Consider the following 10,976-nt stretch of genomic DNA (forward strand, 5'->3'; position numbering starts at 1 on the left):
TGTCACCCCCTGCACCGCGCAGGGAGATTGTCCCAGAGCCTCCGGCGACTGTTCCAGGCACCCCAGGCTGGTGCCTTCTGGGACTATGCAGCCCCTCTCGCTGCACGGCCCTGGTGCCAAGGGGAGGGCATTGCCAGACCATCCGGCTAGCCCCTTCTGCGTCCGTTGGGACAAGCAGGCCCTCTTCCTGCCTGTCCCAGCTGGGTCCTCATGCCTACCCGGGGGCTCTATGGCGCTCCACCCCTCTGGAGGCAGACGTAGGCCCATGCCTGGCCCGCCATCCTCACTGGCTACCGGAGGACCCAGCTCAATCGCTTCCCCACCTACCCTCCCCTCAGGAGGAGTCCCCAACCCAAACTGCACCCCCCCCAAAAAATTCTTTGGGGGTGCACCCCCCCCCGGCTGGACTTAGGGGTACCTTGGGGCTTGTCCACCTCGCCTTGGACCAGCACATTCGGGTCAGGAACCTCCTCCCTGGGGTTCGGCTCTGCGGCTGGGTCGCCATCTGGTGGACACAAAGAGGGGAAGTGGGGGCGACATACGGACACATATGCCACGCACACACACACAGACAGAGTCAGACAGAAGAGAGGGTCATCTGGCTCCCTCTCTGGGCTCTCCGGGACCTCCTCAGGGGGCACAGCCAGGATCTCGGGAGGTGCGACCTTTTCGTCGCCCGCCAGTGCTTGGTCTTCTTGCCTCGGATCCTGACTGGTACTGGATGTGGTGGAGGGGCAGAGTTCGATCCCTGGCTCAGGCTCTGGCCGATCAAACTCCGCCCTCAGTCTCTGCTGGAAGTCCCGAAAACTCCTGTCGGTCTCTCCCTGCTGCCAGAGGGCTGTGCTCCAGCCCCATGCTGATCCAGTCAGACACGTGAGGATGGTAGTGATCTCGTCCGTGTCTGCTGCCCCACTGAAGGGTCCTGGGACCATTTGGCTGTCCCACACGGGGCTGAGCACGTCGCTGGAGATGGTGGTGGGCGTCTTCTCCAGCATGCGGGGGCGCTGGTGATGCGCTGCCGTTCAGCTGGGGAACGTCCGAACAGAGGGAAGGCGGGTCGGCGACTGGAGCTGGGAGGGCATCTTCCCTGTGAGGCAGTTCCGGCAGTGCAGTTGCTGGCTGGCGACCTCCTCTCGCCCTGTTCCACCAGCTTACCCCCGCATCGCTATCCTCCTCCTCACTGTTGTCGCACCTCTGGGACTGACGTGGGTTTCCACGGACCTCGCAACGATCATGGACGGGCATGATGGGCGGAGCCATCCCGGCACCGACTGCCCAATCGGAGTCATCCTCGTGTTGGTCCGTGTCGACCTCATACCCTAGGAAGTCACGTGGATCTTCACGGATGTCGCGACAATCTCGAACGCGCGCGCTGGGTGGAGCCATCCCGGCCCCGACTGCCCAACGAAAATCCACGTCATTGTCGCTTTAGTCATCCGTTTCCTCCCACCTGTGACTCCGAGGGTCATCCACCCTGCGGACATCCTGGACCCAGGGTGCGATCAACTCCCAGAGACAGTACTCTGGCCATTCGGGCTGGAGGCTGCCCACCTCCTCGCTGGAGGTACGCCGCCGTTGCCGCTTCTCACCCCCCTGGAAGTGACGTGGGTCCCCACGGACCTTGCGACGATCGCAGACTGGCGCGATGGGCGGAGCCCAACTCTCGTCTCCCGTGCTCTCGTCGTCGTCCGTGTCGTCCCAGTCCACGGGGAGCCTGGCCAGCAGAGCGCAGAGTTCTTGGCTCGACATGCCGAAGATCGTGGGGGTCGCATCTTCTGCGCTCGATGCCCACGTCACTTCCTCGCTGCTGCCGACGCCAACGTCCTCGCTCCGCCCACTCACCCGCCGACGTTGTCGCTTCCGGGTTTCGCGGAGTTTCCCGGGGGTGACGTCATCACGCGGCGCCGCGTACCACGGCTTCTCGGGGAGAAAACGCTCCACCAGAACGGGCGCCGCGTCTCTCCCCTGCCGTCCGCGTTCGCCGCGCTGGGCTGCGTCCTTCGCGGCGTTTCTTCTCCTCTGCTTTCTACCTCTGCGCTTTTGGGGAGGACTCTGGCATTCTGTCACGACTACGGACGTACGGGGGAAGGAAGCGCAGAGGTCTGACATGTTGGGAAGGGGTTTTTATTATACAATAAACACAAATAAAGACTGGCGCGGTGGCCAAAAACGATTTAACTTAAATGAAAAACTAAAACTAACCCGTAGGCGTGTGGCGATTGCCAGAACTCAAATCACAAACACTGTTACCAACTGAAGTCAAGTTCATGTCTGAGTTCACGAAAATGCCGGAGACCTAGAAGGGGCGGAAACTTCCGGCATTTATGGGGCGTCAGGATTGAAGTCAGGTGTGGAGCCCAGCTGCAGGCAATCCTGACAGGATTAAGGAAAAATACAAGGTTTGGATTGACAGCTTCTTTTATAGTGACGGTCACTATAAATCCCTAAGCCCTGCCACCTAATTTACATCTCAGGGGAACCCGAAACTATCACTGATTGACAACCTGAGTAAGATAATGATGACAACCCCTTGAAGCTGCTTAAACACAATCTACCTTTCAATACACACACCAGACAATTGATAGTTCAGCACAATCCCACAACTTGTTAGGATTTTTTTTTAATAAAAAGATCTGCACTTAGAGTCTATGTTGTGACAATAATATACATTTTTATTTCATTAAATATTATGATTTAAAACAAATTAACAGTATATTCTTGTCAGAAACTTGTAGAAAGTAGATCTACGTTGTAGAAGTACGTTGATTTGACGACGGGATTAGTTTAATTAATTCATGCTCTTTAATAAGGTTGAAGCTTTCTAATCGGTGGTCTGCTATTTGAAGATTATTTTCCATAGTAATATCGAAAGAGCTGTTAGTTGTGCTTTTAATCTTCTCTCTATTCGTAACTATTTAAGTGTTAAAGAATTTCATAAATTCTTTCAACTTGCTGTGTAACTGAGTGAAGTGATCTCATGTATCCCCTACTTCCTTCCCTTCCGAAATCATATTGCATTGAATTTTTGTCATAGTGCAGAAATTAAGTATTTAGTCAATAGCAAAAGTTCAGCTCAGTATTTTGTAATGTAAACTTGGTTGGCAATGACAGAGGTCTAATGTTTTCTGTAGGTAATCACCAGGTTTGCACACACTGTAGTTGGAATTTTGGCCCATTCGTCCATGCAGATATTCTCATAAGCTGTGATGTTTTAGGGCAGTCGCTGAGCACAGATTCTCAATAAGATTGAGGTCTGGAATCTGACTAGACCACTCCAGAAACTTTTAATGCTTTTTACGTAGCCACTTCATTGCCTGAGCAGTGTGTTTGGGATCACTGTCATGCTGGAAGATTAAGTCATGTTTCATCTTCAATATTCTCACTAATGGAAGGAGATATGTGCCCAAAATCTCACAATAAATTGCCCAATTTATCTTTTCCTTAATACAGATCAGTTGTCCTGTCCCCTTTGCAGAAATCAGCCCCAAACATAAAGTTTCCACCCCATGCTTCACAGGGGATTCATGACAACTTAGTGTGCTACAAATAGTAACCTTTGTTATTATGGTCTCTTCTGGTCATTGACCACGCATTATTGTTCATCAGACATATTTTGTGCTAATGACAGTACACATGGTGGGATTCTAACTGTGTACCTTTTAAATCGCTGGTTAAGTGAAAACATAATTTATATTTTATAGTAACCTAAAACAATATTCATGGTGTGGGTGTTACTCAGATGTAAGTGTCAGATTTACACCCAAAGCAGTCAGGTTTTGAATTTTTACTCAAATGCCGTTGTGTGTGCTGCACTCTGATTGTAACCTATTGTCATGGCTACAGACAAAGTGTCACTGCTACAGTAGACTATCTGGGTGACACCTGATGCCGTGTTGAGGGCTGTGTTGAGGGCGTGTTCAGAATGGACTTTTTAAGGTGCTTGAAACCAAACGGGGATTCGGGATTGAACAAGGTTTTTACGCTGCTTTCTTGCAAACAAAATACCGCTTTACAGCGTTACCTTTAAAAACGCATCGTGAACCTGCTGATTGCTGCCCTGTTGGCTTGCTGTAGTTAAGGTTGAAGGGGGCTGTGTCGCAGTGGCCTCTTAGGAAGGTTACATGTCATTATTATTATTACTACTACTGGGGCAGTGTTGGCCTACCGGTTGGTGGCCCCATAATCAGAAGGTTGCCGGTTCGAATCCCGATCTGCCAGGGTGCCACTGAGGTGCCACTGAGCAAAGCACCGTCCCCACACACTGCTCCCTGGGCACCTGTCATGGCTGCCCACTGCTCACTCAGGGTGATGGGTTAAATGCAGAGGACAAATTTCACTGTGTGCACCATGTGCTATGCTTTAAAAAAAATTTTTTTTTACTCAGTAGGCTTTGCTATGTATGGAAGGCCATATGTGCCATAATTACCTCAAAGGCTAAATACACACATTTTTTGACAAAAGCATTGCTTTGAACAGCATTTCTAATTGAATCAGTGTCTGGTCTGTGCACATGCTTGTGCGATACCAGGTCCAAAGCGCATGTTCTGGACCAGGCATCACATGTGGTCTGTTTTAGCAGATACCTGGTTCAACGTCTGGTCTGACCAACCCATTTAGCCTCACACAATAAAACAGTGTGCTGGTCAGCCCACGTGACAACAGTACGGCGAGCTGGAGAGGACAGGTGAGTCAGACTGTTTGTGGGCTTTGCTGTAAGGGGTGGGGGTAACGTGCCAGTATTTCATAAGCTTACCTATTCAAGGAGAGAAACTGCTGCTCCACGCCAGGTGGGGTGGAGGCTGTTTGCGGATTTGCCTCCGGTGTTAGCATATGCCGTGGATGGCACCAAAGACAGTCACCTTGTGAGTAGACACTGTTTTAACTTGCCTAGCTATCCACCGTGAGAAGTGGTTTGATTTGAGGTATGGCACAGTTCATTTGCACACTGAGTCTTTTACAGGGTCCTGTATTTTATTGTAAGAGGGAGGATCTGATGTAGATGTGTTATTTTTACACGTTTTATATACTGTCTTAAATAAATATTTCTTGTGATTACCTTGATTCACTAGTTTTTTTAAGTAGTTCCAGCGTTAATCAGCTCCTCACCTTCACATTTCCATGAAATTAATATACATTTATTCTGTCCAGTAATAGCAGTGACCCGTAATCAGAAGGTTATGGGTTCGAATCCTGATGCGGCACGGTGCCACTGAGGTGCCACTGAGCAAAGCACCGTCCCAACACATTATACTGTGTGCACCATGTGCTGCTGTGCTGCAGTGGTTGACAATGACTGCCCTACCACTGTGAGTAGCTTATGGCAACTAAGTGATTTTAATGCATATGCACACACGTGCATATGTAAGTGTAAGTGAGCCCTTGGATCTGGACACAATGGAAGACAGTTGTCTCATAGGTCTCTGAGAAATAGAGCACGACCAAAGACAAGATGACATAATTGTATTGTTCATTTAACTTTAATAAATAAGTGTTTTGAGTTCAACACGATTGAGGATTTTATTTTTTATTTTACTGACTGTAAATTGCTCCTGATAAAGGCATCTGATAAATTTTGTGGAAGAGCACTAGGACACGTGTCAGTCATATTACAGCTTGCCCCATGTGAGCGAATTGGCGCCCACAGTCACCATGACCAGAGACATGCTAGTAGCCTAGTGGGTAACACCGGGTAACACACAGTGGGTAACACACTCGCCTATGAACCAGAAGACCCAGGTTCAAATCTCACTTACTACCATTGTGTCCCTGAGCAAGACACTTAACCCTAAGTTGCTCCAGGGGGGGACTGTCCCTGTAACTACTAGTTGTAAGTCGCCCTGGATAAGGGCGTCTGATAAATGCCATAAATGTAAGTGTAAATGTAAATGTAAGACATGTAATTAAACATACCTCAAACAACCGTGAATTGTTTTTCTTGCAGGATTTTAACAATCTTAGAGCTGGTGAAGCCACAAGGCTGGGGAAAAATTTTTTGGGTGCACCTCTTAATCTAACCTGAGACCGTGGAGCACAAGAGACTCAATTTTAGGCTATTTTTTCTAATATGTGCTTAAAACCACACATTAAAAGGCACACATGGCTTTCCATCAAAGCAGATGTTCCCAACGCCTGAACAGAGCGGGCGCTTTATACCAGGCGTCACACGTGGTCTATTTTAGCAGATGCCTGGTCCATGATGCCGTTTTTTTTACATCGCTTAGTGGTCTGTGTGCAAATTCTTAAAAAAAGACAGTCTCCGTGAAGTTTTTTTAAACCGTTGAATGTTTGCCAGGATGGCGTAAATATGCTGTTTTCTTGTATTATAATGATCTCTGCCTTGTGTGCTTCACAACTAATTAAGGCGGACTGTCTGGACCCAATTAATAACACAGAAGGTCAGACCACACTAATGGTTGCACCATACTCGTGTTTTTATGTGTGTGTAGCATGAACAAAGTTATACAACAATTGAGCAGTTAGACTATATCACTGCTTATTGTTTTAGCACTCAAAACCATAAGGTCCTTATTTTTGATTGCCGATGTCCACTAGGTGGCACACACTTTATATCGGATGGAAAGAGGCTGTATTCCATACATGCATTTTAATTTCCTTTCAACTATTAGATATAAAATACACAAAATGCATAAATCGCAAACATTTTATTCCAGTGTGACCATGATGTACAAAAGGATGTTTACTTGGCACCTAGTACACAGTACTGTGCAAAGGTTTTAGGCAGGTGTGAACATTTCTATAAACTAACAACTATTTTAAAAATCACAGTTTATTTTTAATAAAGATCGTTGTCTTAACCTGTGTATTTGTTCAAGAACAACTACCTTTTGCCAGCATAATTTCTTACAGGTACACATGCACAAAGGGTTTTGCAGGATTATATTGAGGTGTATGGTCAGATCTCAAAACTGGCAGAAACCTTTGGCAACCAGATACACCCATCTGGTGTCTGGAGAAATCAGGCTGGAAGTGGTCTTCATGGAAGAGTTGCAGCCAAAAACCTCTCTGACCTGGAAACAAGTGAATCAAAGTGAATCAAATTAGCATAAAGTAAGATAATCCTTTATTAGTCTGATAAGTGTTAAGTTTACATTGGTGTGAATTTACTCTTTTGATCAGTTATTAAGTGTAATAACATGAGGAAAATGCATAATGAAGGAGACTTGGTCTTGGAATTCAAGGAACACGTTTTTTATGCTGTTTGCACACGGATACCGTTTTACCACTAAATGGTGTAAAAACCGGTGTTGTGCATATTTGAATGGCATTTTTTACATTGTTCATTTGCAACTTCATGGTGTTCTTTAGATATTAACTTAAAAATCATATTGTGAAAGTGATGTTTATTGACCCTGGTGGCTTGCCATATTGCTTCAGGCAACAGGCGTTACAATCACCGTTCAAAGCAACGTTTTTTTCATAAAAACGTGTTTTTAGTGTAAAATTATGACACACATGGCCTTCCATAGCTATACAAGTAAATTCATGTGGTCTTATTCTTTTTTATATTAAGAGATACTAATATAAACTTAATTTTAAGAAACACCTGCTATGCCACTTACTGAGGTAAATAAAAGAAAAAAGTTGGCACGTGCATTATTCACGGGTGCCCTCTTGCTCAGGGTACCTAGGCATTCATTAATAAAATAACACAAATGGTGGAATGGGGGATGTTCATCTTAGAAGGGGGGTAATTTTGAATATTTTTATATCAGGGGGGACAGCATCCTCCCTCATCTCCAGTATTGCACATGGTAAATGATCAGTCAGATGGTGATTCGCTACTTGTAATGTATTTTTGGTAATTTTTTTTCGTCTTTTGATCATAAGTACACTTTTAGTATGAATTCTACTACGCAAAGACCCATGGGCTGTTTCCCCACCATTCTCAAGATCATTTGTACCCCACGAGGTGAGGTCTTGCTTGGAGCCTAAGGGTTGAGTGAGATTTTCAGTCATTCTATTTTTCTAATTTATAGAAAATTTGAATAATTTATAATAATTTCTCCAAAGGTTGATCTCTTCTCACCAAGCTGCTTGCCTATTGTAAATAGGGTAATCACAGTCCTGTGCTGGTGTCCAATCTAGTCCCTGGTGTTCTTAGATGTTCTTGGTCTTGGCGATGGTGGAGGTTTCAAAGTGACAGTTTGAAGGTGTGGACAGGTGTTTTTTATACAGATAAAGAGTTCAAACAGGTGAAGAATAGAAGAGCTTCTTAAAGAAGAACTAAGAAGAACTAGGTCTGTGAGAGCCATAATTCTTGCTTATTTTTAGGAGCTATTATACTTATTTTTTTTAGGAGCTATATACTTATTTTCTGTTAAATTCTTTAAAAACCATACAATGTGATTTCTTGGATTTTCTTTTACATTCTGTCTCTCGCAGTTGAAGTTTGACAATTGGTGCCAAATACTTTTTTGCCCCAGTGTGTCAAAGAGCATCTTATATTCATATAGAAAAAATTTAATTTACCTGTCTTGTGTTTTTGCTCCAAAGCATCAAATGATTTGTGGTTTAAATGTCACTGTTCAGCTCAAGCTAGATGAAAGGAACATCTTTGTGTGTGTGTGTTTTGTGTCTGTGTCGCCCACACTTCCCCTCTTTGCCGGTATATAGGGCAGGATATACGAGGGCCTGGTTCAGTCCCCAGGGTGTCAGATGGGGCCAGCCGGGACATGCAGAGAGAGTGCCTGCACATCCCAAAGGGCGCTGAATGGGCAGCTCCTAAGACTCCATCTAGGGCATGCAGGGACAGGGCCTGCGTGCCCCTTGAACTGCTGGGCCCTCCAGCGTAGCGTGAGACGTGCAGGCCCACTCCATGTGTGCCTCCGAAGAAATGCCACCCCACCCCACACCTTTACTGACCCACTGACAAACCTATTATACAGGTGGATGTTGGGGCAGTGATGGCCTAGTGGTTAAGGAAGTGGCCCTGTAATCAGAAGGCTGCCAGTTCAGATCCCGATACGCCAAGGTGCCTCTGATGTGCCACTGAGCAAAGCACCGTCTCCACACACTGCTCCCCGGGCACCTGTCATGGCTGCCCACTGCTCACCAAGGTTGATGGTTAAAAGCCGTAAGGAGGAACTTTCATTAGCATAGACTGCTACTTTGCCATCGCTGCCAGTCTTGTGCCATCTACATGAGAAAGATGTCCTCTGGGGTCATTTGGTTTGTGATTCTTTTTCTGTCAAGACTATAGCCTTCCTTCCTTTTTGCCTCAATCCTTTCCTCTATGCATTCATTGATGTGAAGTTCTGCCACAACCTGCTAAAGCTGATGAAAGACCTCGGCTGCATGAGTCATGAATGGTTCTTCCAATACACCTCCTGAATTATTATTAATGCATCATTTTGGATTTTTTTTGTTATTTTTCTGTCTCTAACTGTTCAAATAAACATTGAAATTATAGACTTTTGTTTGTTAGTGGGCAAGCTTCGGCAGGGTTTCAAATAATCCCCCTTCCTCACTATATTTGTTGGAATGGATCTAATAATTATTGGGTTCAATTACAAAGTCAATCATAAAGTAAAATGTCACTTTCAATTAATTGAAAATAATTTTGTACAAATAGACTAGTCCAGTCCATTCTTTACTAAATGGTTCACAGCATCTTCGTACTTGATTTGATGTTGTACAATACATACAGAAAGTATTCACAGCGGATCACTTTTTCCACATTTTTTATGTTTCAGCCTTATTCCACAAAGGATCGATTGGGGGAAAAGTACCTTAGTCAGGGAGGTGACCAAGAACCTGATGGTAACTCTGTCAGAGCTCCAGAGGTCCTCTGTGAACAGAGGAGAACCTTCTAGGAGAACAACCATCTCTGCAGTAATCCACCAATCTGGCCTGTATGGTAGAGTAGCCAGATGGCAGCCACTACTTAGTAAAAGGCACATGGCATGGAGTTTGCCAAAAGGCACCCAAAGGACTCTCAAACCATGAGAAACAAATTTGTCTGGTCTGTTGAGACAAAGCTGTGAATGCTTTGGTGTGAATGGCAGGCATCACGTTTGAAGGAAACCAGGCATTGCTCATCACTAGGCAAATACTGAGGTGGTGGTAGTAGCCTAGTGGGTAACACACTCGCCTATGAACCAGAAGACCCAGGTTCAAATCCCACTTACTACCATTGTGTCCCTGAGCAAGACACTTAACCCTAAGTTGCTCCAGGGGGGGACTGTCCCTGTAACTACTGATTGTAAGTCGCTCTGGATAAGGGCGACTGATAAATGCTGTAAATGTAAATGTAAATACCATCCCTACAGTGAAGCATGGTGGTGGCACCATAATGCTGTGGGCATGTTTTTCAGCTGCAGGAACTGGGAGACTGGGAGAAACAGGGATGAAAACCTGCTCCAGAGCACTTTTTGAAGGTACACAGCCAAGATGTTAAGGAATGGCTTCGGGGACAAATCTGTGAATGAGTGGCCTTGGGTGGCCCAGCCAGACCCCAGATTTAAATCTGGTTGAACATCTCTCCAGAGATCTTAAAATGGCTGTGCACTGATGCTTCCCATCCAACCTGATGGAGCTTGAGAGATGCTGCAAAGACGAATGGGCCAAACTGGCAAAGGATAGGTGTGCCAATCATATTAAAAAAGACTTGAGGCTGTATTTGCAGCTAAAGGTTTACAGAAAAGGCTGTAACGTACATGATTTCTCTGTTTTTTTCCCCCCAAATGTCAAGTAAACCTTTTCCCACATTGCCATTATGAGTTAGATGGTTTAGAATGCTGAGGCAAAAAAATAAATCATTCTATTTTGGAATTATATTAATCCTACTATGGCTGCCCCAGTAAAATATTTCTATATCCTTTCTTAATGTTCTTGTCTATGTAATTGATTTACATCTTTCTTTACATCTTTCCTACATCTTTCACCTCATTTAGTAATGCAACAAAGCCTAAAAAACTTTTGATGTTCAAAATAGAATTACTCAAAAGCACATCAGC

Source organism: Denticeps clupeoides, chromosome 3 (assembly GCF_900700375.1).
Source record: "Denticeps clupeoides chromosome 3, fDenClu1.1, whole genome shotgun sequence".
NCBI lineage: Eukaryota > Metazoa > Chordata > Actinopteri > Clupeiformes > Denticipitidae > Denticeps > Denticeps clupeoides.